Below are 27,424 nucleotides of genomic sequence, written 5' to 3' on the forward strand. Positions count from 1 at the left end.
GGTGCTGCATCTTTTAGCCCAGCACTGACACTGGAAAGTAATTCTAAGCGTACTTACCAGTAACTTGTATTTCCTTCCATAGGAATCCACTGTGTGATTTTCACCAGAAAATGTTCTAAGTGTCCAATTTTGAAACGTAGAAATATTCCTCTAAAATCAGCCGAACTACGAATTCCGATTTACTCACCTGTAATCAGGAGAGAACACGGTGCTACATCTTTTAGCCCAGCACTGACCCTGAAAAGTAATTCTAAGCGTACTTACCAGTAACTTGTATTTCCTTCCATAGGAATCCACTGTGTGGTTTTCACTAGAAAATGTTCTAAGTGTCCAATTTTGAAACGTACAAATATTCCTCTAAAATCAGCCGAACTACGAATTCCGATGTACTCACCTGTAATCAGGAGAGAACCCAGTGCAGCATCTTTTAGCCCAGCACTGACCCTGAAAAGTAATTCTAAGCGTACTTACCAGTAACTTGTATTTCGTTCCATATGAATCCATTGTGTGGTTTTCACCAGAAAATGTTCTAAGTGTCCAATTTTGAAATGTACAAATATTCCTCTAAAATCAGCCGAACTACGAATTCCGATTTACTCACCTGTAATCAGGAGAGAACACGGTGCTGCATCTTTTAGCCCAGCACTGACCCTGAAAAGTAATTCTAAGCGTACTTACCAGTAACTTGTATTTCCTTCCATAGGAATCCATTGTGTGGTTTTTACCAGAAAATGTTCTAAGTGTCCAATTTTGAAATGTACAAATATTCCTCTAAAATCAGCCGAACTACGAATTCCGATTTACTCACCTGTAATCAGGAGAGAACACGGTGCTGCATCTTTTAGCCCAGCACTGACACTGAAAAGTAATTCTAAGCGTACTTACCAGTAACTTGTATTTCCTTCCATAGGAATCCACTGTGTGGTTTTCACCAGAAAATGTTCTAAGTGTCCAATTTTGAAACGTAGTAATATTCCTCTAAAATCAGCCGAACTACGAATTCCGATTTACTCACCTGTAATCAGGAGAGAACACGGTGCTACATCTTTTAGCCCAGCACTGACCATGAAAATTAATTCTAAGCGTACTTACCAGTAACTTGTATTTCCTTCCATAGGAATCCATTGTGTGGTTTTCACCAGAAAAGTTTCTAAGTGTCCAATTTTGAAACGTACAAATATTCCTCTAAAATCAGCCGAACTACGAATTCCGATTTACTCACCTGTAATCAGGAGAGAACCCAGTGTTGCATCTTTTAGCCCAGCACTGACCCTGAAAAGTAATTCTAAGCGTACTTACCAGTAACTTGTATTTCCTTCCATAGGAATCCACTGTGTGGTTTTCACTAGAAAATGTTCTAAGTGTCCAATTTTGAAACGTACAAATATTCCTCTAAAATCAGCCGAACTACGAATTCCGATGTACTCACCTGTAATCAGGAGAGAACCCAGTGCAGCATCTTTTAGCCCAGCACTGACCCTGAAAAGTAATTCTAAGCGTACTTACCAGTAACTTGTATTTTGTTCCATATGAATCCATTGTGTGGTTTTCACCAGAAAATGTTCTAAGTGTCCAATTTTGAAATGTACAAATATTCCTCTAAAATCAGCCGAACTACGAATTCCGATTTACTCACCTGTAATCAGGAGAGAACACGGTGCTGCATCTTTTAGCCCAGCACTGACCCTGAAAAGTAATTCTAAGCGTACTTACCAGTAACTTGTATTTCCTTCCATAGGAATCCATTGTGTGGTTTTTACCAGAAAATGTTCTAAGTGTCCAATTTTGAAATGTACAAATATTCCTCTAAAATCAGCCGAACTACGAATTCCGATTTACTCACCTGTAATCAGGAGAGAACACGGTGCTGCATCTTTTAGCCCAGCACTGACACTGAAAAGTAATTCTAAGCGTACTTACCAGTAACTTGTATTTCCTTCCATAGGAATCCACTGTGTGGTTTTCACCAGAAAATGTTCTAAGTGTCCAATTTTGAAACGTACAAATATTCCTCGAAAATCAGCCGAACTACGAATTCCGATTTACTCACCTGTAATCAGGAGAGAACCCAGTGTTGCATCTTTTAGCCCAGCACTGACCCTGAAAAGTAATTCTAAGCGTACTTACCAGTAACTTGTATTTCCTTCCATAAGAATCCATTGTGTGGTTTTCAGCAGAAAAGTTTCTAAGTGTCCAATTTTGAAACGTACAAATATTCCTCGAAAATCAGCCGAACTATGAATTCCGATTTACTCACCTGTTATCAGGAGAGAACCCAGTGCGGCATCTTTTAGCCCAGCACTGACCCTGAAAATTAATTCTAAGCGTACCTAGCAGTAACTTGTATTTCTTTCCATAGGAATCCATTGTGTGGTTTTCACCAGAAAAGTTTCTAAGTGTCCAATTTTGAAACTTACAAATATTCCTCTAAAATCAGCCGAACTACGAATTCCGATTTACTCACCTGTAATCAGGAGAGAACCCAGTGTTGCATCTTTTAGCCCAGCACTGACCCTGAAAAGTAATTCTAAGCATACTTACCAGTAACTTGTATTTCCTTCCATAGGAATCCACTGTGTGGTTTTCACTAAAAAATGTTTTAAGTGTCCAATTTTGAAACGTACAAATATTCCTCTAAAATCAGCCGAACTACGAATTCCGATGTACTCACCTGTAATCAGGAGAGAACCCAGTGCAGCATCTTTTAGCCCAGCACTGACCCTGAAAAGTAATTCTAAGCGTACTTACCAGTAACTTGTATTTCGTTCCATATGAATCCATTGTGTGGTTTTCACCAGAAAATGTTCTAAGTGTCCAATTTTGAAATGTACAAATATTCCTCTAAAATCAGCCGAACTATGAATTCCGATTTACTCACCTGTAATCAGGAGAGAACACGGTGCTGCATCTTTTAGCCCAGCACTGACCCTGAAAAGTAATTCTAAGCGTACTTACCAGTAACTTGTATTTCCTTCCATAGGAATCCATTGTGTGGTTTTTACCAGAAAATGTTCTAAGTGTCCAATTTTGAAATGTACAAATATTCCTCTAAAATCAGCCGAACTACGAATTCCGATTTACTCACCTGTAATCAGGAGAGAACACGGTGCTGCATCTTTTAGCCCAGCACTGACACTGGAAAGTAATTCTAAGCGTACTTACCAGTAACTTGTATTTCCTTCCATAGGAATCCACTGTGTGATTTTCACCAGAAAATGTTCTAAGTGTCCAATTTTGAAACGTAGAAATATTCCTCTAAAATCAGCCGAACTACGAATTCCGATTTACTCACCTGTAATCAGGAGAGAACACGGTGCTACATCTTTTAGCCCAGCACTGACCATAAAAATTAATTCTAAGCGTACTTACCAGTAACTTGTATTTCCTTCCATAGGAATCCATTGTGTGGTTTTCACCAGAAAATGTTCTAAGTGTCCAATTTTGAAACGTACAAATATTCCTCTAAAATCAGTTGAACTACGAATTCTGATTTACTCACCTGTAATCAGGGGAGAACCCAGTGCTGCATCTTTTAGCCCAGCACTGACCCTGAAAAATAATTCTAAGCGTACTTACCAGTAACTTGTATTTCCTTCCATAGGAATCCATTGTGTGGTTTTCACCAGAAAAGTTTCTAAGTGTCCAATTTTGAAACGTACAAATATTCCTCTAAAATCAGCTGAACTACGAATTCCGATTTACTCACCTGTAATCAGGAGAGAACCCAGTGTTGCATCTTTTAGCCCAGCACTGACCCTGAAAAGTAATTCTAAGCGTACTTACCAGTAACATGTATTTCCTTCCATAGGAATCCACTGTGTGGTTTTCACTAGAAAATGTTCTAAGTGTCCAATTTTGAAACGTACAAATATTCCTCTAAAATCAGCCGAACTACGAATTCCGATGTACTCACCTGTAATCAGGAGAGAACCCAGTGCAGCATCTTTTAGCCCAGCACTGACCCTGAAAAGTAATTCTAAGCGTACTTACCAGTAACTTGTATTTCGTTCCATATGAATCCATTGTGTGGTTTTCACCAGAAAATGTTCTAAGTGTCCAATTTTGAAATGTACAAATATTCCTCTAAAATCAGCCGAACTACGAATTCCGATTTACTCACCTGTAATCAGGAGAGAACCCAGTGTTGCATCTTTTAGCCCAGCACTGACCCTGAAAAGTAATTCTAAGCGTACTTACCAGTAACTTGTATTTCCTTCCATAGGAATCCACTGTGTGGTTTTCACTAGAAAATGTTCTAAGTGTCCAATTTTGAAACGTACAAATATTCCTCTAAAATCAGCCGAACTACGAATTCCGATGTACTCACCTGTAATCAGGAGAGAACCCAGTGCAGCATCTTTTAGCCCAGCACTGACCCTGAAAAGTAATTCTAAGCATACTTACCAGTAACTTGTATTTCGTTCCATATGAATCCATTGTGTGGTTTTCACCAGAAAATGTTCTAAGTGTCTAATTTTGAAATGTACAAATATTCCTCTAAAATCAGCCGAACTACGAATTCCGATTTACTCACCTGTAATCAGGAGAGAACACGGTGCTGCATCTTTTACCCAGCACTGACCCTGAAAAGTAATTCTAAGCGTACTTACCAGTAACTTGTATTTCCTTCCATAGGAATCCATTGTGTGGTTTTTACCAGAAAATGTTCTAAGTGTCCAATTTTGAAATGTACAAATATTCCTCTAAAATCAGCCGAACTACGAATTCCGATTTACTCACCTGTAATCAGGAGAGAACACGGTGCTACATCTTTTATCCCAGCACTGACCATGAAAATTGATTCTAAGCGTACCTAGCAGTAACTTGTATTTCTTTCCATAGGAATCCATTGTGTGGTTTTCACCAGAAAAGTTTCTAAGTGTCCAATTTTGAAACGTACAAATATTCCTCGAAAATCAGCCGAACTACGAATTCTGATTTACTCACCTGTAATCAGGAGAGAACCCAGTGTTGCATCTTTTAGCCCAGCACTGACCCTGAAAAGTAATTCTAAGCGTACTTACCAGTAACTTGTATTTCCTTCCATAGGAATCCATTGTGTGGTTTTCACCAGAAAAATATCTGTGTCAATTTTTGAAACGTACAAATAATCCTCTAAAATCAACCGAACTACGAGTTCCGATTTACTCACCTGTTATCAGGAGAGAACCCAGTGCTGCATCTTTTAGCCCAGCACTGACCCTGAAAAGTAATTCTAAGCATACTTACCAGTAACTTGTATTTCCTTCCATAGGAATCCATTGACTGGTTTTCAGCAGAAAAGTTTCTAAGTGTCCAATTTTGAAAGGTACAAATATTCCTCTAAAATCAGCCGAACTACGAATTCCGATTTACTCACCTGTAATCAGGAGAGAACCCAGTGCTGCATCTTTTAGCCCAGCACTGACCCTGAAAAGCATTTCTAAGTGTACTTACCAGTAACGTGTATTTCTTTCCATAGTAATCCATTGTGTGGTTTTCACCAGAAATATATCTAAGTGTCCACTTTTTGAAATGTACAAATATTCCTCTAAAATCAGCCGAACTATGAATTCCGATTTACTCACCTGTTATCAGGAGAGAACCCAGTGCGGCATCTTTTAGCCCAGCACTGACCCTGAAAATTAATTCTAAGCGTACCTAGCAGTAACTTGTATTTCTTTCCATAGGAATCCATTGTGTGGTTTTCACCAGAAAAGTTTCTAAGTGTCCAATTTTGAAACGTACAAATATTCCTCTAAAATCAGCCGAACTACGAATTCCGATTTACTCACCTGTAATCAGGAGAGAACCCAGTGTTGCATCTTTTAGCCCAGCACTGACCCTGAAAAGTAATTCTAAGCGTACTTACCAGTAACTTGTATTTCCTTCCATAGGAATCCACTGTGTGGTTTTCACTAGAAAATGTTCTAAGTGTCCAATTTTGAAACGTACAAATATTCCTCTAAAATCAGCCGAACTACGAATTCCGATGTACTCACCTGTAATCAGGAGAGAACCCAGTGCAGCATCCTTTAGCCCAGCACTGACCCTGAAAAGTAATTCTAAGCGTACTTACCAGTAACTTGTATTTCGTTCCATATGAATCCATTGTGTGGTTTTCACCAGAAAATGTTCTAAGTGTCCAATTTTGAAATGTACAAATATTCCTCTAAAATCAGCCGAACTACGAATTCCGATTTACTCACCTGTAATCAGGAGAGAACACGGTGCTGCATCTTTTAGCCCAGCACTGACCCTGAAAAGTAATTCTAAGCGTACTTACCAGTAACTTGTATTTCCTTCCATAGGAATCCATTGTGTGGTTTTTACCAGAAAATGTTCTAAGTGTCCAATTTTGAAATGTACAAATATTCCTCTAAAATCAGCCGAACTACGAATTCCGATTTACTCACCTGTAATCAGGAGAGAACACGGTGCTGCATCTTTTAGCACAGCACTGACACTGATAAGTAATTCTAAGCGTACTTACCAGTAACTTGTATTTCCTTCCATAGGAATCCACTGTGTGGTTTTCACCAGAAAATGTTCTAAGTGTCCAATTTTGAAACGTAGAAATATTCCTCTAAAATCAGCCGAACTACGAATTCCGATTTACTCACCTGTAATCAGGAGAGAACACGGTGCTACATCTTTTAGCCCAGCACTGACCATGAAAATTAATTCTAAGCGTACCTAGCAGTAACTTGTATTTCTTTCCATAGGAATCCATTGTGTGGTTTTCACCAGAAAAGTTTCTAAGTGTCCAATTTTGAAACGTACAAATATTCCTCGAAAATCAGCCGAACTACGAATTCAGATTTACTCACCTGTAATCAGGAGAGAACCCAGTGTTGCATCTTTTAGCCCAGCACTGACCCTGAAAAGTAATTCTAAGCGTACTTACCAGTAACTTGTATTTCCTTCCATAGGAATCCATTGTGTGGTTTTCACCAGAAAAATATCTGTGTCAATTTTTGAAACGTACAAATAATCCTCTAAAATCAACCGAACTACGAGTTCCGATTTACTCACCTGTTATCAGGAGAGAACCCAGTGCTGCATCTTTTAGCCCAGCACTGACACTGAAAAGTAATTCTAAGCATACTTACCAGTAACTTGTATTTCCTTCCATAGGAATCCATTGACTGGTTTTCAGCAGAAAAGTTTCTAAGTGTCCAATTTTGAAAGGTACAAATATTCCTATAAAATCAGCCGAACTACGAATTCCGATTTACTCACCTGTAATCAGGAGAGAACCCAGTGCTGCATCTTTTAGCCCAGCACTGACCCTGAAAAGCATTTCTAAGCGTACTTACCAGTAACGTGTATTTCTTTCCATAGTAATCCATTGTGTGGTTTTCACCAGAAATATATCTAAGTGTCCACTTTTTGAAATGTACAAATATTCCTCTAAAATCAGCCGAACTATGAATTCCGATTTACTCACCTGTTATCAGGAGAGAACCCAGTGCGGCATCTTTTAGCCCAGCAGTGACCCTGAAAATTAATTCTAAGCGTACCTAGCAGTAACTTGTATTTCTTTCCATAGGAATCCATTGTGTGGTTTTCACCAGAAAAGTTTCTAAGTGTCCAATTTTGAAACTTACAAATATTCCTCTAAAATCAGCCGAACTACGAATTCCGATTTACTCACCTGTAATCAGGAGAGAACCCAGTGTTGCATCTTTTAGCCCAGCACTGACCCTGAAAAGTAATTCTAAGCGTACTTACCAGTAACTTGTATTTCCTTCCATAGGAATCCACTGTGTGGTTTTCACTAGAAAATGTTCTAAGTGTCCAATTTTGAAACGTACAAATATTCCTCTAAAATCAGCCGAACTACGAATTCCGATGTACTCACCTGTAATCAGGAGAGAACCCAGTGCAGCATCTTTTAGCCCAGCACTGACCCTGAAAAGTAATTCTAAAATTCTAAGCGTACTTACCAGTAACTTGTATTTCGTTCCATATGAATCCATTGTGTGGTTTTCACCAGAAAATGTTCTAAGTGTCCAATTTTGAAATGTACAAATATTCCTCTAAAATCAGCCGAACTACGAATTCCGATTTACTCACCTGTAATCAGGAGAGAACACGGTGCTGCATCTTTTAGCCCAGCACTGACCCTGAAAAGTAATTCTAAGCGTACTTACCAGTAACTTGTATTTCCTTCCATAGGAATCCATTGTGTGGTTTTTACCAGAAAATGTTCTAAGTGTCCAATTTTGAAATGTACAAATATTCCTCTAAAATCAGCCGAACTACGAATTCCGATTTACTCACCTGTAATCAGGAGAGAACACGGTGCTGCATCTTTTAGCCCAGCACTGACCCTGAAAAGTAATTCTAAGCATACTTACCAGTAACTTGTATTTCCTTCCATAGGAATCCATTGTGTGGTTTTTACCAGAAAATGTTCTAAGTGTCCAATTTTGAAATGTACAAATATTCCTCTAAAATCAGCCGAACTACGAATTCCGATTTACTCACCTGTAATCAGGAGAGAACACGGTGCTGCATCTTTTAGCCCAGCAATGACACTGAAAAGTAATTCTAAGCGTACTTACCAGTAACTTGTATTTCCTTCCATAGGAATCCACTGTGTGGTTTTCACTGGAAAATGTTCTAAGTGTCCAATTTTGAAACGTAGAAATATTCCTCTAAAATCAGCCGAACTACGAATTCCGATTTACTCACCTGTAATCAGGAGAGAACACGGTGCTACATCTTTTAGCCCAGCACTGACCATAAAAATTAATTCTAAGCGTACTTACCAGTAACTTGTATTTCCTTCCATAGGAATCCATTGTGTGGTTTTCACCAGAAAATGTTCTAAGTGTCCAATTTTGAAACGTACAAATATTCCTCTAAAATCAGTCGAACTACGAATTCTGATTTACTCACCTGTAATCAGGGGAGAACCCAGTGCTGCATCTTTTAGCCCAGCACTGACCCTGAAAAATAATTCTAAGCGTACTTATCAGTAACTTGTATTTCCTTCCATAGGAATCCATTGTGTGGTTTTCACCAGAAAAGTTTCTAAGTGTCCAATTTTGAAACGTACAAATATTCCTCTAAAATCCTCTGAACTACGAATTCCGATTTACTCACCTGTAATCAGGAGAGAACCCAGTGTTGCATCTTTTAGCCCAGCACTGACCCTGAAAAGTAATTCTAAGCGTACTTACCAGTAACATGTATTTCCTTCCGTAGGAATCCACTGTGTGGTTTTCACTAGAAAATGTTCTAAGTGTCCAATTTTGAAACGTACAAATATTCCTCTAAAATCAGCCGAACTACGAATTCCGATGTACTCACCTGTAATCAGGAGAGAACCCAGTGCAGCATCTTTTAGCCCAGCACTGACCCTGAAAAGTAATTCTAAGCGTACTTACCAGTAACTTGTATTTCGTTCCATATGAATCCATTGTGTGGTTTTCACCAGAAAATGTTCTAAGTGTCCAATTTTGAAATGTACAAATATTCCTCCAAAATCAGCCGAACTACGAATTCCGATTTACTCACCTGTAATCAGGAGAGAACACGGTGCTGCATCTTTAGCCCAGCACTGACACTGAAAAGTAATTCTAAGCGTACCTAGCAGTAACTTGTATTTCTTTCCATAGGAATCCATTGTGTGGTTTTCACCAGAAAAGTTTCTAAGTGTCCAATTTTGAAACGTACAAATATTCCTCGAAAATCAGCCGAACTACGAATTCCGATTTACTCACCTGTAATCAGGAGAGAACCCAGTGTTGCATCTTTTAGCCCAGCACTGACCCTTAAAAGTAATTCTAAGCGTACTTACCAGTAACTTGTATTTCCTTCCATAGGAATCCATTGTGTGGTTTTCACCAGAAAAATATCTGTGTCAATTTTTGAAACGTACAAATATTCCTCTAAAATCAGCCAAACTAAGAATTCCGATTTACTCACCTGTAATCAGGAGAGTACCCAGTGCTGCATCTTTTAGCCCAGCACTGACCCTGAAAAGTAATTCTAAGCATACTTACCAGTAACTTGTATTTCCTTCCATAGGAATCCATTGACTGGTTTTCAGCAGAAAAGTTTCTAAGTGTCCAATTTTGAAAGGTACAAATATTCCTCTAAAATCAGCCGAACTACGAATTCCGATTTACTCACCTGTAATCAGGAGAGAACCCAGTGCTGTATCTTTTAGCCCAGCACTGACCCTGAAAAGCATTTCTAAGCGTACTTACCAGTAACGTGTATTTCTTTCCATAGTAATCCATTGTGTGGTTTTCACCAGAAATATATCTAAGTGTCCACTTTTTGAAATGTACAAATATTCCTCTAAAATCAGCCGAACTATGAATTCCGATTTACTCACCTGTTATCAGGAGAGAACCCAGTGCGGCATCTTTTAGCCCAGCACTGACCCTGAAAATTAATTCTAAGTGTACCTAGCAGTAACTTGTATTTCTTTCCATAGGAATCCATTGTGTGGTTTTCACCAGAAAAGTTTCTAAGTGTCCAATTTTGAAACGTACAAATATTCCTCTAAAATCAGCCGAACTACGAATTCTGATTTACTCACCTGTAATCAGGAGAGAACCCAGTGTTGCATCTTTTAGCCCAGCACTGACCCTGAAAAGTAATTCTAAGCGTACTTACCAGTAACTTGTATTTCCTTCCATAGGAATCCACTGTGTGGTTTTCACTAGAAAATGTTCTAAGTGTCCAATTTTGAAACGTACAAATATTCCTCTAAAATCAGCCGAACTACGAATTCCGATGTACTCACCTGTAATCAGGAGAGAACCCAGTGCAGCATCTTTTAGCCCAGCACTGACCCTGAAAAGTAATTCTAAGCGTACTTACCAGTAACTTGTATTTCGTTCCATATGAATCCATTGTGTGGTTTTCACCAGAAAATGTTCTAAGTGTCCAATTTTGAAATGTACAAATATTCCTCTAAAATCAGCCGAACTACGAATTCCGATTTACTCACCTGTAATCAGGAGAGAACACGGTGCTGCATCTTTTAGCCCAGCACTGACCCTGAAAAGTAATTCTAAGCGTACTTACCAGTAACTTGTATTTCCTTCCATAGGAATCCATTGTGTGGTTTTTACCAGAAAATGTTCTAAGTGTCCAATTTTGAAATGTACAAATATTCCTCTAAAATCAGCCGAACTACGAATTCCGATTTACTCACCTGTAATCAGGAGAGAACACGGTGCTGCATCTTTTAGCCCAGCACTGACACTGAAAAGTAATTCTAAGCGTACTTACCAGTAACTTGTATTTCCTTCCATAGGAATCCACTGTGTGGTTTTCACCAGAAAATGTTCTAAGTGTCCAATTTTGAAACGTAGTAATATTCCTCTAAAATCAGCCGAACTACGAATTCCGATTTACTCACCTGTAATCAGGAGAGAACACGGTGCTACATCTTTTAGCCCAGCACTGACCATGAAAATTAATTCTAAGCGTACTTACCAGTAACTTGTATTTCCTTCCATAGGAATCCATTGTGTGGTTTTCACCAGAAAAGTTTCTAAGTGTCCAATTTTGAAACGTACAAATATTCCTCTAAAATCAGCCGAACTACGAATTCCGATTTACTCACCTGTAATCAGGAGAGAACCCAGTGTTGCATCTTTTAGCCCAGCACTGACCCTGAAAAGTAATTCTAAGCGTACTTACCAGTAACTTGTATTTCCTTCCATAGGAATCCACTGTGTGGTTTTCACTAGAAAATGTTCTAAGTGTCCAATTTTGAAACGTACAAATATTCCTCTAAAATCAGCCGAACTACGAATTCCGATGTACTCACCTGTAATCAGGAGAGAACCCAGTGCAGCATCTTTTAGCCCAGCACTGACCCTGAAAAGTAATTCTAAGCGTACTTACCAGTAACTTGTATTTCGTTCCATATGAATCCATTGTGTGGTTTTCACCAGAAAATGTTCTAAGTGTCCAATTTTGAAATGTACAAATATTCCTCTAAAATCAGCCGAACTACGAATTCCGATTTACTCACCTGTAATCAGGAGAGAACACGGTGCTGCATCTTTTAGCCCAGCACTGACCCTGAAAAGTAATTCTAAGCGTACTTACCAGTAACTTGTATTTCCTTCCATAGGAATCCATTGTGTGGTTTTTACCAGAAAATGTTCTAAGTGTCCAATTTTGAAATGTACAAATATTCCTCTAAAATCAGCCGAACTACGAATTCCGATTTACTCACCTGTAATCAGGAGAGAACACGGTGCTGCATCTTTTAGCCCAGCACTGACACTGAAAAGTAATTCTAAGCGTACTTACCAGTAACTTGTATTTCCTTCCATAGGAATCCACTGTGTGGTTTTCACCAGAAAATGTTCTAAGTGTCCAATTTTGAAACGTACAAATATTCCTCGAAAATCAGCCGAACTACGAATTCCGATTTACTCACCTGTAATCAGGAGAGAACCCAGTGTTGCATCTTTTAGCCCAGCACTGACCCTGAAAAGTAATTCTAAGCGTACTTACCAGTAACTTGTATTTCCTTCCATAAGAATCCATTGTGTGGTTTTCAGCAGAAAAGTTTCTAAGTGTCCAATTTTGAAACGTACAAATATTCCTCGAAAATCAGCCGAACTACGAATTCCGATTTACTCACCTGTAATCAGGAGAGAACCCAGTGTTGCATCTTTTAGCCCAGCACTGACCCTGAAAAGTAATTCTAAGCGTACTTACCAGTAACTTGTATTTCCTTCCATAGGAATCCATTGTTTGGTTTTCACCAGAAAAATATCTGTGTCAATTTTTGAAATGTACAAATAATCCTCTAAAATCAACCGAACTACAAGTTCCGATTTACTCACCTGTTATCAGGAGAGAACCCAGTGCTGCATCTTTTAGCCCAGCACTGACCCTGAAAAGTAATTCTAAGCATACTTACCAGTAACTTGTATTTCCTTCCATAGGAATCCATTGACTGGTTTTCAGCAGAAAAGTTTCTAAGTGTCCAATTTTGAAAGGTACAAATATTCCTCTAAAATCAGCCGAACTACGAATTCCGATTTACTCACCTGTAATCAGGAGAGAACCCAGTGCTGCATCTTTTAGCCCAGCACTGACCCTGAAAAGCATTTCTAAGCGTACTTACCAGTAACGTGTATTTCTTTCCATAGTAATCCATTGTGTGGTTTTCACCAGAAATATATCTAAGTGTCCACTTTTTGAAATGTACAAATATTCCTCTAAAATCAGCCGAACTATGAATTCCGATTTACTCACCTGTTATCAGGAGAGAACCCAGTGCGGCATCTTTTAGCCCAGCACTGACCCTGAAAATTAATTCTAAGCGTACCTAGCAGTAACTTGTATTTCTTTCCATAGGAATCCATTGTGTGGTTTTCACCAGAAAAGTTTCTAAGTGTCCAATTTTGAAACTTACAAATATTCCTCTAAAATCAGCCGAACTACGAATTCCGATTTACTCACCTGTAATCAGGAGAGAACCCAGTGTTGCATCTTTTAGCCCAGCACTGACCCTGAAAAGTAATTCTAAGCATACTTACCAGTAACTTGTATTTCCTTCCATAAGAATCCATTGTGTGGTTTTCAGCAGAAAAGTTTCTAAGTGTCCAATTTTGAAACGTACAAATATTCCTCGAAAATCAGCCGAACTACGAATTCCGATTTACTCACCTGTAATCAGGAGAGAACCCAGTGTTGCATCTTTTAGCCCAGCACTGACCCTGAAAAGTAATTCTAAGCGTACTTACCAGTAACTTGTATTTCCTTCCATAGGAATCCATTGTTTGGTTTTCACCAGAAAAATATCTGTGTCAATTTTTGAAATGTACAAATAATCCTCTAAAATCAACCGAACTACAAGTTCCGATTTACTCACCTGTTATCAGGAGAGAACCCAGTGCTGCATCTTTTAGCCCAGCACTGACCCTGAAAAGTAATTCTAAGCATACTTACCAGTAACTTGTATTTCCTTCCATAGGAATCCATTGACTGGTTTTCAGCAGAAAAGTTTCTAAGTGTCCAATTTTGAAAGGTACAAATATTCCTCTAAAATCAGCCGAACTACGAATTCCGATTTACTCACCTGTAATCAGGAGAGAACCCAGTGCTGCATCTTTTAGCCCAGCACTGACCCTGAAAAGCATTTCTAAGCGTACTTACCAGTAACGTGTATTTCTTTCCATAGTAATCCATTGTGTGGTTTTCACCAGAAATATATCTAAGTGTCCACTTTTTGAAATGTACAAATATTCCTCTAAAATCAGCCGAACTATGAATTCCGATTTACTCACCTGTTATCAGGAGAGAACCCAGTGCGGCATCTTTTAGCCCAGCACTGACCCTGAAAATTAATTCTAAGCGTACCTAGCAGTAACTTGTATTTCTTTCCATAGGAATCCATTGTGTGGTTTTCACCAGAAAAGTTTCTAAGTGTCCAATTTTGAAACTTACAAATATTCCTCTAAAATCAGCCGAACTACGAATTCCGATTTACTCACCTGTAATCAGGAGAGAACCCAGTGTTGCATCTTTTAGCCCAGCACTGACCCTGAAAAGTAATTCTAAGCATACTTACCAGTAACTTGTATTTCCTTCCATAGGAATCCACTGTGTGGTTTTCACTAAAAAATGTTTTAAGTGTCCAATTTTGAAACGTACAAATATTCCTCTAAAATCAGCCGAACTACGAATTCCGATGTACTCACCTGTAATCAGGAGAGAACCCAGTGCAGCATCTTTTAGCCCAGCACTGACCCTGAAAAGTAATTCTAAGCGTACTTACCAGTAACTTGTATTTCGTTCCATATGAATCCATTGTGTGGTTTTCACCAGAAAATGTTCTAAGTGTCCAATTTTGAAATGTACAAATATTCCTCTAAAATCAGCCGAACTATGAATTCCGATTTACTCACCTGTAATCAGGAGAGAACACGGTGCTGCATCTTTTAGCCCAGCACTGACCCTGAAAAGTAATTCTAAGCGTACTTACCAGTAACTTGTATTTCCTTCCATAGGAATCCATTGTGTGGTTTTTACCAGAAAATGTTCTAAGTGTCCAATTTTGAAATGTACAAATATTCCTCTAAAATCAGCCGAACTACGAATTCCGATTTACTCACCTGTAATCAGGAGAGAACACGGTGCTGCATCTTTTAGCCCAGCACTGACACTGAAAAGTAATTCTAAGCGTACTTACCAGTAACTTGTATTTCCTTCCATAGGAATCCACTGTGTGGTTTTCACCAGAAAATGTTCTAAGTGTCCAATTTTGAAACGTAGTAATATTCCTCTAAAATCAGCCGAACTACGAATTCCGATTTACTCACCTGTAATCAGGAGAGAACACGGTGCTACATCTTTTAGCCCAGCACTGACCATGAAAATTAATTCTAAGCGTACTTACCAGTAACTTGTATTTCCTTCCATAGGAATCCATTGTGTGGTTTTCACCAGAAAAGTTTCTAAGTGTCCAATTTTGAAACGTACAAATATTCCTCTAAAATCAGCCGAACTACGAATTCCGATTTACTCACCTGTAATCAGGAGAGAACCCAGTGTTGCATCTTTTAGCCCAGCACTGACCCTGAAAAGTAATTCTAAGCGTACTTACCAGTAACTTGTATTTCCTTCCATAGGAATCCACTGTGTGGTTTTCACTAGAAAATGTTCTAAGTGTCCAATTTTGAAACGTACAAATATTCCTCTAAAATCAGCCGAACTACGAATTCCGATGTACTCACCTGTAATCAGGAGAGAACCCAGTGCAGCATCTTTTAGCCCAGCACTGACCCTGAAAAGTAATTCTAAGCGTACTTACCAGTAACTTGTATTTCGTTCCATATGAATCCATTGTGTGGTTTTCACCAGAAAATGTTCTAAGTGTCCAATTTTGAAATGTACAAATATTCCTCTAAAATCAGCCGAACTACGAATTCCGATTTACTCACCTGTAATCAGGAGAGAACACGGTGCTGCATCTTTTAGCCCAGCACTGACCCTGAAAAGTAATTCTAAGCGTACTTACCAGTAACTTGTATTTCCTTCCATAGGAATCCATTGTGTGGTTTTTACCAGAAAATGTTCTAAGTGTCCAATTTTGAAATGTACAAATATTCCTCTAAAATCAGCCGAACTACGAATTCCGATTTACTCACCTGTAATCAGGAGAGAACACGGTGCTGCATCTTTTAGCCCAGCACTGACACTGAAAAGTAATTCTAAGCGTACTTACCAGTAACTTGTATTTCCTTCCATAGGAATCCACTGTGTGGTTTTCACCAGAAAATGTTCTAAGTGTCCAATTTTGAAACGTACAAATATTCCTCGAAAATCAGCCGAACTACGAATTCCGATTTACTCACCTGTAATCAGGAGAGAACCCAGTGTTGCATCTTTTAGCCCAGCACTGACCCTGAAAAGTAATTCTAAGCGTACTTACCAGTAACTTGTATTTCCTTCCATAAGAATCCATTGTGTGGTTTTCAGCAGAAAAGTTTCTAAGTGTCCAATTTTGAAACGTACAAATATTCCTCGAAAATCAGCCGAACTATGAATTCCGATTTACTCACCTGTTATCAGGAGAGAACCCAGTGCGGCATCTTTTAGCCCAGCACTGACCCTGAAAATTAATTCTAAGCGTACCTAGCAGTAACTTGTATTTCTTTCCATAGGAATCCATTGTGTGGTTTTCACCAGAAAAGTTTCTAAGTGTCCAATTTTGAAACTTACAAATATTCCTCTAAAATCAGCCGAACTACGAATTCCGATTTACTCACCTGTAATCAGGAGAGAACCCAGTGTTGCATCTTTTAGCCCAGCACTGACCCTGAAAAGTAATTCTAAGCATACTTACCAGTAACTTGTATTTCCTTCCATAGGAATCCACTGTGTGGTTTTCACTAAAAAATGTTTTAAGTGTCCAATTTTGAAACGTACAAATATTCCTCTAAAATCAGCCGAACTACGAATTCCGATGTACTCACCTGTAATCAGGAGAGAACCCAGTGCAGCATCTTTTAGCCCAGCACTGACCCTGAAAAGTAATTCTAAGCGTACTTACCAGTAACTTGTATTTCGTTCCATATGAATCCATTGTGTGGTTTTCACCAGAAAATGTTCTAAGTGTCCAATTTTGAAATGTACAAATATTCCTCTAAAATCAGCCGAACTATGAATTCCGATTTACTCACCTGTAATCAGGAGAGAACACGGTGCTGCATCTTTTAGCCCAGCACTGACCCTGAAAAGTAATTCTAAGCGTACTTACCAGTAACTTGTATTTCCTTCCATAGGAATCCATTGTGTGGTTTTTACCAGAAAATGTTCTAAGTGTCCAATTTTGAAATGTACAAATATTCCTCTAAAATCAGCCGAACTACGAATTCCGATTTACTCACCTGTAATCAGGAGAGAACACGGTGCTGCATCTTTTAGCCCAGCACTGACACTGGAAAGTAATTCTAAGCGTACTTACCAGTAACTTGTATTTCCTTCCATAGGAATCCACTGTGTGATTTTCACCAGAAAATGTTCTAAGTGTCCAATTTTGAAACGTAGAAATATTCCTCTAAAATCAGCCGAACTACGAATTCCGATTTACTCACCTGTAATCAGGAGAGAACACGGTGCTACATCTTTTAGCCCAGCACTGACCATAAAAATTAATTCTAAGCGTACTTACCAGTAACTTGTATTTCCTTCCATAGGAATCCATTGTGTGGTTTTCACCAGAAAATGTTCTAAGTGTCCAATTTTGAAACGTACAAATATTCCTCTAAAATCAGTTGAACTACGAATTCTGATTTACTCACCTGTAATCAGGGGAGAACCCAGTGCTGCATCTTTTAGCCCAGCACTGACCCTGAAAAATAATTCTAAGCGTACTTACCAGTAACTTGTATTTCCTTCCATAGGAATCCATTGTGTGGTTTTCACCAGAAAAGTTTCTAAGTGTCCAATTTTGAAACGTACAAATATTCCTCTAAAATCAGCTGAACTACGAATTCCGATTTACTCACCTGTAATCAGGAGAGAACCCAGTGTTGCATCTTTTAGCCCAGCACTGACCCTGAAAAGTAATTCTAAGCGTACTTACCAGTAACATGTATTTCCTTCCATAGGAATCCACTGTGTGGTTTTCACTAGAAAATGTTCTAAGTGTCCAATTTTGAAACGTACAAATATTCCTCTAAAATCAGCCGAACTACGAATTCCGATGTACTCACCTGTAATCAGGAGAGAACCCAGTGCAGCATCTTTTAGCCCAGCACTGACCCTGAAAAGTAATTCTAAGCGTACTTACCAGTAACTTGTATTTCGTTCCATATGAATCCATTGTGTGGTTTTCACCAGAAAATGTTCTAAGTGTCCAATTTTGAAATGTACAAATATTCCTCTAAAATCAGCCGAACTACGAATTCCGATTTACTCACCTGTAATCAGGAGAGAACCCAGTGTTGCATCTTTTAGCCCAGCACTGACCCTGAAAAGTAATTCTAAGCGTACTTACCAGTAACTTGTATTTCCTTCCATAGGAATCCACTGTGTGGTTTTCACTAGAAAATGTTCTAAGTGTCCAATTTTGAAACGTACAAATATTCCTCTAAAATCAGCCGAACTACGAATTCCGATGTACTCACCTGTAATCAGGAGAGAACCCAGTGCAGCATCTTTTAGCCCAGCACTGACCCTGAAAAGTAATTCTAAGCATACTTACCAGTAACTTGTATTTCGTTCCATATGAATCCATTGTGTGGTTTTCACCAGAAAATGTTCTAAGTGTCTAATTTTGAAATGTACAAATATTCCTCTAAAATCAGCCGAACTACGAATTCCGATTTACTCACCTGTAATCAGGAGAGAACACGGTGCTGCATCTTTTACCCAGCACTGACCCTGAAAAGTAATTCTAAGCGTACTTACCAGTAACTTGTATTTCCTTCCATAGGAATCCATTGTGTGGTTTTTACCAGAAAATGTTCTAAGTGTCCAATTTTGAAATGTACAAATATTCCTCTAAAATCAGCCGAACTACGAATTCCGATTTACTCACCTGTAATCAGGAGAGAACACGGTGCTACATCTTTTATCCCAGCACTGACCATGAAAATTGATTCTAAGCGTACCTAGCAGTAACTTGTATTTCTTTCCATAGGAATCCATTGTGTGGTTTTCACCAGAAAAGTTTCTAAGTGTCCAATTTTGAAACGTACAAATATTCCTCGAAAATCAGCCGAACTACGAATTCTGATTTACTCACCTGTAATCAGGAGAGAACCCAGTGTTGCATCTTTTAGCCCAGCACTGACCCTGAAAAGTAATTCTAAGCGTACTTACCAGTAACTTGTATTTCCTTCCATAGGAATCCATTGTGTGGTTTTCACCAGAAAAATATCTGTGTCAATTTTTGAAACGTACAAATAATCCTCTAAAATCAACCGAACTACGAGTTCCGATTTACTCACCTGTTATCAGGAGAGAACCCAGTGCTGCATCTTTTAGCCCAGCACTGACCCTGAAAAGTAATTCTAAGCATACTTACCAGTAACTTGTATTTCCTTCCATAGGAATCCATTGACTGGTTTTCAGCAGAAAAGTTTCTAAGTGTCCAATTTTGAAAGGTACAAATATTCCTCTAAAATCAGCCGAACTACGAATTCCGATTTACTCACCTGTAATCAGGAGAGAACCCAGTGCTGCATCTTTTAGCCCAGCACTGACCCTGAAAAGCATTTCTAAGTGTACTTACCAGTAACGTGTATTTCTTTCCATAGTAATCCATTGTGTGGTTTTCACCAGAAATATATCTAAGTGTCCACTTTTTGAAATGTACAAATATTCCTCTAAAATCAGCCGAACTATGAATTCCGATTTACTCACCTGTTATCAGGAGAGAACCCAGTGCGGCATCTTTTAGCCCAGCACTGACCCTGAAAATTAATTCTAAGCGTACCTAGCAGTAACTTGTATTTCTTTCCATAGGAATCCATTGTGTGGTTTTCACCAGAAAAGTTTCTAAGTGTCCAATTTTGAAACGTACAAATATTCCTCTAAAATCAGCCGAACTACGAATTCCGATTTACTCACCTGTAATCAGGAGAGAACCCAGTGTTGCATCTTTTAGCCCAGCACTGACCCTGAAAAGTAATTCTAAGCGTACTTACCAGTAACTTGTATTTCCTTCCATAGGAATCCACTGTGTGGTTTTCACTAGAAAATGTTCTAAGTGTCCAATTTTGAAACGTACAAATATTCCTCTAAAATCAGCCGAACTACGAATTCCGATGTACTCACCTGTAATCAGGAGAGAACCCAGTGCAGCATCTTTTAGCCCAGCACTGACCCTGAAAAGTAATTCTAAGCGTACTTACCAGTAACTTGTATTTCGTTCCATATGAATCCATTGTGTGGTTTTCACCAGAAAATGTTCTAAGTGTCCAATTTTGAAATGTACAAATATTCCTCTAAAATCAGCCGAACTACGAATTCCGATTTACTCACCTGTAATCAGGAGAGAACACGGTGCTGCATCTTTTAGCCCAGCACTGACCCTGAAAAGTAATTCTAAGCGTACTTACCAGTAACTTGTATTTCCTTCCATAGGAATCCATTGTGTGGTTTTTACCAGAAAATGTTCTAAGTGTCCAATTTTGAAATGTACAAATATTCCTCTAAAATCAGCCGAACTACGAATTCCGATTTACTCACCTGTAATCAGGAGAGAACACGGTGCTGCATCTTTTAGCACAGCACTGACACTGATAAGTAATTCTAAGCGTACTTACCAGTAACTTGTATTTCCTTCCATAGGAATCCACTGTGTGGTTTTCACCAGAAAATGTTCTAAGTGTCCAATTTTGAAACGTAGAAATATTCCTCTAAAATCAGCCGAACTACGAATTCCGATTTACTCACCTGTAATCAGGAGAGAACACGGTGCTACATCTTTTAGCCCAGCACTGACCATGAAAATTAATTCTAAGCGTACCTAGCAGTAACTTGTATTTCTTTCCATAGGAATCCATTGTGTGGTTTTCACCAGAAAAGTTTCTAAGTGTCCAATTTTGAAACGTACAAATATTCCTCGAAAATCAGCCGAACTACGAATTCAGATTTACTCACCTGTAATCAGGAGAGAACCCAGTGTTGCATCTTTTAGCCCAGCACTGACCCTGAAAAGTAATTCTAAGCGTACTTACCAGTAACTTGTATTTCCTTCCATAGGAATCCATTGTGTGGTTTTCACCAGAAAAATATCTGTGTCAATTTTTGAAACGTACAAATAATCCTCTAAAATCAACCGAACTACGAGTTCCGATTTACTCACCTGTTATCAGGAGAGAACCCAGTGCTGCATCTTTTAGCCCAGCACTGACACTGAAAAGTAATTCTAAGCATACTTACCAGTAACTTGTATTTCCTTCCATAGGAATCCATTGACTGGTTTTCAGCAGAAAAGTTTCTAAGTGTCCAATTTTGAAAGGTACAAATATTCCTATAAAATCAGCCGAACTACGAATTCCGATTTACTCACCTGTAATCAGGAGAGAACCCAGTGCTGCATCTTTTAGCCCAGCACTGACCCTGAAAAGCATTTCTAAGCGTACTTACCAGTAACGTGTATTTCTTTCCATAGTAATCCATTGTGTGGTTTTCACCAGAAATATATCTAAGTGTCCACTTTTTGAAATGTACAAATATTCCTCTAAAATCAGCCGAACTATGAATTCCGATTTACTCACCTGTTATCAGGAGAGAACCCAGTGCGGCATCTTTTAGCCCAGCAGTGACCCTGAAAATTAATTCTAAGCGTACCTAGCAGTAACTTGTATTTCTTTCCATAGGAATCCATTGTGTGGTTTTCACCAGAAAAGTTTCTAAGTGTCCAATTTTGAAACTTACAAATATTCCTCTAAAATCAGCCGAACTACGAATTCCGATTTACTCACCTGTAATCAGGAGAGAACCCAGTGTTGCATCTTTTAGCCCAGCACTGACCCTGAAAAGTAATTCTAAGCGTACTTACCAGTAACTTGTATTTCCTTCCATAGGAATCCACTGTGTGGTTTTCACTAGAAAATGTTCTAAGTGTCCAATTTTGAAACGTACAAATATTCCTCTAAAATCAGCCGAACTACGAATTCCGATGTACTCACCTGTAATCAGGAGAGAACCCAGTGCAGCATCTTTTAGCCCAGCACTGACCCTGAAAAGTAATTCTAAAATTCTAAGCGTACTTACCAGTAACTTGTATTTCGTTCCATATGAATCCATTGTGTGGTTTTCACCAGAAAATGTTCTAAGTGTCCAATTTTGAAATGTACAAATATTCCTCTAAAATCAGCCGAACTACGAATTCCGATTTACTCACCTGTAATCAGGAGAGAACACGGTGCTGCATCTTTTAGCCCAGCACTGACCCTGAAAAGTAATTCTAAGCATACTTACCAGTAACTTGTATTTCCTTCCATAGGAATCCATTGTGTGGTTTTTACCAGAAAATGTTCTAAGTGTCCAATTTTGAAATGTACAAATATTCCTCTAAAATCAGCCGAACTACGAATTCCGATTTACTCACCTGTAATCAGGAGAGAACACGGTGCTGCATCTTTTAGCCCAGCAATGACACTGAAAAGTAATTCTAAGCGTACTTACCAGTAACTTGTATTTCCTTCCATAGGAATCCACTGTGTGGTTTTCACTGGAAAATGTTCTAAGTGTCCAATTTTGAAACGTAGAAATATTCCTCTAAAATCAGCCGAACTACGAATTCCGATTTACTCACCTGTAATCAGGAGAGAACACGGTGCTACATCTTTTAGCCCAGCACTGACCATAAAAATTAATTCTAAGCGTACTTACCAGTAACTTGTATTTCCTTCCATAGGAATCCATTGTGTGGTTTTCACCAGAAAATGTTCTAAGTGTCCAATTTTGAAACGTACAAATATTCCTCTAAATCAGTCGAACTACGAATTCTGATTTACTCACCTGTAATCAGGGGAGAACCCAGTGCTGCATCTTTTAGCCCAGCACTGACCCTGAAAAATAATTCTAAGCGTACTTATCAGTAACTTGTATTTCCTTCCATAGGAATCCATTGTGTGGTTTTCACCAGAAAAGTTTCTAAGTGTCCAATTTTGAAACGTACAAATATTCCTCTAAAATCCTCTGAACTACGAATTCCGATTTACTCACCTGTAATCAGGAGAGAACCCAGTGTTGCATCTTTTAGCCCAGCACTGACCCTGAAAAGTAATTCTAAGCGTACTTACCAGTAACATGTATTTCCTTCCGTAGGAATCCACTGTGTGGTTTTCACTAGAAAATGTTCTAAGTGTCCAATTTTGAAACGTACAAATATTCCTCTAAAATCAGCCGAACTACGAATTCCGATGTACTCACCTGTAATCAGGAGAGAACCCAGTGCAGCATCTTTTAGCCCAGCACTGACCCTGAAAAGTAATTCTAAGCGTACTTACCAGTAACTTGTATTTCGTTCCATATGAATCCATTGTGTGGTTTTCACCAGAAAATGTTCTAAGTGTCCAATTTTGAAATGTACAAATATTCCTCTAAAATCAGCCGAACTACGAATTCCGATTTACTCACCTGTAATCAGGAGAGAACACGGTGCTGCATCTTTAGCCCAGCACTGACACTGAAAAGTAATTCTAAGCGTACCTAGCAGTAACTTGTATTTCTTTCCATAGGAATCCATTGTGTGGTTTTCACCAGAAAAGTTTCTAAGTGTCCAATTTTGAAACGTACAAATATTCCTCTAAAATCAGCCGAACTACGAATTCCGATTTACTCACCTGTAATCAGGAGAGAACACGGTGCTGCATCTTTTAGCCCAGCACTGACACTGAAAAGTAATTCTAAGCGTACTTACCAGTAACTTGTATTTCCTTCCATAGGAATCCACTGTGTGGTTTTCACCAGAAAATGTTCTAAGTGTCCAATTTTGAAACGTAGAAATATTCCTCTAAAATCAGCCGAACTAAGAATTCCGATTTACTCACCTGTAATCAGGAGAGAACACGGTGCTACATCTTTTAGCCCAGCACTGACCAAGAAAATTAATTCTAAGCGTACCTAGCAGTAACTTGTATTTCTTTCCATAGGAATCCATTGTGTGGTTTTCACCAGAAAAGTTTCTAAGTGTCCAATTTTGAAACGTACAAATATTCCTCGAAAATCAGCCGAACTACGAATTCCGATTTACTCACCTGTAATCAGGAGAGAACCCAGTGTTGCATCTTTTAGCCCAGCACTGACCCTTAAAAGTAATTCTAAGCGTACTTACCAGTAACTTGTATTTCCTTCCATAGGAATCCATTGTGTGGTTTTCACCAGAAAAATATCTGTGTCAATTTTTGAAACGTACAAATATTCCTCTAAAATCAGCCAAACTAAGAATTCCGATTTACTCACCTGTAATCAGGAGAGTACCCAGTGCTGCATCTTTTAGCCCAGCACTGACCCTGAAAAGTAATTCTAAGCATACTTACCAGTAACTTGTATTTCCTTCCATAGGAATCCATTGACTGGTTTTCAGCAGAAAAGTTTCTAAGTGTCCAATTTTGAAAGGTACAAATATTCCTCTAAAATCAGCCGAACTACGAATTCCGATTTACTCACCTGTAATCAGGAGAGAACCCAGTGCTGTATCTTTTAGCCCAGCACTGACCCTGAAAAGCATTTCTAAGCGTACTTACCAGTAACGTGTATTTCTTTCCATAGTAATCCATTGTGTGGTTTTCACCAGAAATATATCTAAGTGTCCACTTTTTGAAATGTACAAATATTCCTCTAAAATCAGCCGAACTATGAATTCCGATTTACTCACCTGTTATCAGGAGAGAACCCAGTGCGGCATCTTTTAGCCCAGCACTGACCCTGAAAATTAATTCTAAGTGTACCTAGCAGTAACTTGTATTTCTTTCCATAGGAATCCATTGTGTGGTTTTCACCAGAAAAGTTTCTAAGTGTCCAATTTTGAAACGTACAAATATTCCTCTAAAATCAGCCGAACTACGAATTCTGATTTACTCACCTGTAATCAGGAGAGAACCCAGTGTTGCATCTTTTAGCCCAGCACTGACCCTGAAAAGTAATTCTAAGCGTACTTACCAGTAACTTGTATTTCCTTCCATAGGAATCCACTGTGTGGTTTTCACTAGAAAATGTTCTAAGTGTCCAATTTTGAAACGTACAAATATTCCTCTAAAATCAGCCGAACTACGAATTCCGATGTACTCACCTGTAATCAGGAGAGAACCCAGTGCAGCATCTTTTAGCCCAGCACTGACCCTGAAAAGTAATTCTAAGCGTACTTACCAGTAACTTGTATTTCGTTCCATATGAATCCATTGTGTGGTTTTCACCAGAAAATGTTCTAAGTGTCCAATTTTGAAATGTACAAATATTCCTCTAAAATCAGCCGAACTACGAATTCCGATTTACTCACCTGTAATCAGGAGAGAACACGGTGCTGCATCTTTTAGCCCAGCACTGACCCTGAAAAGTAATTCTAAGCGTACTTACCAGTAACTTGTATTTCCTTCCATAGGAATCCATTGTGTGGTTTTTACCAGAAAATGTTCTAAGTGTCCAATTTTGAAATGTACAAATATTCCTCTAAAATCAGCCGAACTACGAATTCCGATTTACTCACCTGTAATCAGGAGAGAACACGGTGCTGCATCTTTTAGCCCAGCACTGACACTGAAAAGTAATTCTAAGCGTACTTACCAGTAACTTGTATTTCCTTCCATAGGAATCCACTGTGTGGTTTTCACCAGAAAATGTTCTAAGTGTCCAATTTTGAAACGTAGTAATATTCCTCTAAAATCAGCCGAACTACGAATTCCGATTTACTCACCTGTAATCAGGAGAGAACACGGTGCTACATCTTTTAGCCCAGCACTGACCATGAAAATTAATTCTAAGCGTACTTACCAGTAACTTGTATTTCCTTCCATAGGAATCCATTGTGTGGTTTTCACCAGAAAAGTTTCTAAGTGTCCAATTTTGAAACGTACAAATATTCCTCTAAAATCAGCCGAACTACGAATTCCGATTTACTCACCTGTAATCAGGAGAGAACCCAGTGTTGCATCTTTTAGCCCAGCACTGACCCTGAAAAGTAATTCTAAGCGTACTTACCAGTAACTTGTATTTCCTTCCATAGGAATCCACTGTGTGGTTTTCACTAGAAAATGTTCTAAGTGTCCAATTTTGAAACGTACAAATATTCCTCTAAAATCAGCCGAACTACGAATTCCGATGTACTCACCTGTAATCAGGAGAGAACCCAGTGCAGCATCTTTTAGCCCAGCACTGACCCTGAAAAGTAATTCTAAGCGTACTTACCAGTAACTTGTATTTCGTTCCATATGAATCCATTGTGTGGTTTTCACCAGAAAATGTTCTAAGTGTCCAATTTTGAAATGTACAAATATTCCTCTAAAATCAGCCGAACTACGAATTCCGATTTACTCACCTGTAATCAGGAGAGAACACGGTGCTGCATCTTTTAGCCCAGCACTGACCCTGAAAAGTAATTCTAAGCGTACTTACCAGTAACTTGTATTTCCTTCCATAGGAATCCATTGTGTGGTTTTTACCAGAAAATGTTCTAAGTGTCCAATTTTGAAATGTACAAATATTCCTCTAAAATCAGCCGAACTACGAATTCCGATTTACTCACCTGTAATCAGGAGAGAACACGGTGCTGCATCTTTTAGCCCAGCACTGACACTGAAAAGTAATTCTAAGCGTACTTACCAGTAACTTGTATTTCCTTCCATAGGAATCCACTGTGTGGTTTTCACCAGAAAATGTTCTAAGTGTCCAATTTTGAAACGTAGTAATATTCCTCTAAAATCAGCCGAACTACGAATTCCGATTTACTCACCTGTAATCAGGAGAGAACACGGTGCTACATCTTTTAGCCCAGCACTGACCATGAAAATTAATTCTAAGCGTACTTACCAGTAACTTGTATTTCCTTCCATAGGAATCCATTGTGTGGTTTTCACCAGAAAAGTTTCTAAGTGTCCAATTTTGAAACGTACAAATATTCCTCTAAAATCAGCCGAACTACGAATTCCGATTTACTCACCTGTAATCAGGAGAGAACCCAGTGTTGCATCTTTTAGCCCAGCACTGACCCTGAAAAGTAATTCTAAGCGTACTTACCAGTAACTTGTATTTCCTTCCATAGGAATCCACTGTGTGGTTTTCACTAGAAAATGTTCTAAGTGTCCAATTTTGAAACGTACAAATATTCCTCTAAAATCAGCCGAACTACGAATTCCGATGTACTCACCTGTAATCAGGAGAGAACCCAGTGCAGCATCTTTTAGCCCAGCACTGACCCTGAAAAGTAATTCTAAGCGTACTTACCAGTAACTTGTATTTCGTTCCATATGAATCCATTGTGTGG

This window comes from Triturus cristatus, chromosome 1_1 (genome assembly GCF_964204655.1).
Source record: "Triturus cristatus chromosome 1_1, aTriCri1.1, whole genome shotgun sequence".
NCBI lineage: Eukaryota > Metazoa > Chordata > Amphibia > Caudata > Salamandridae > Triturus > Triturus cristatus.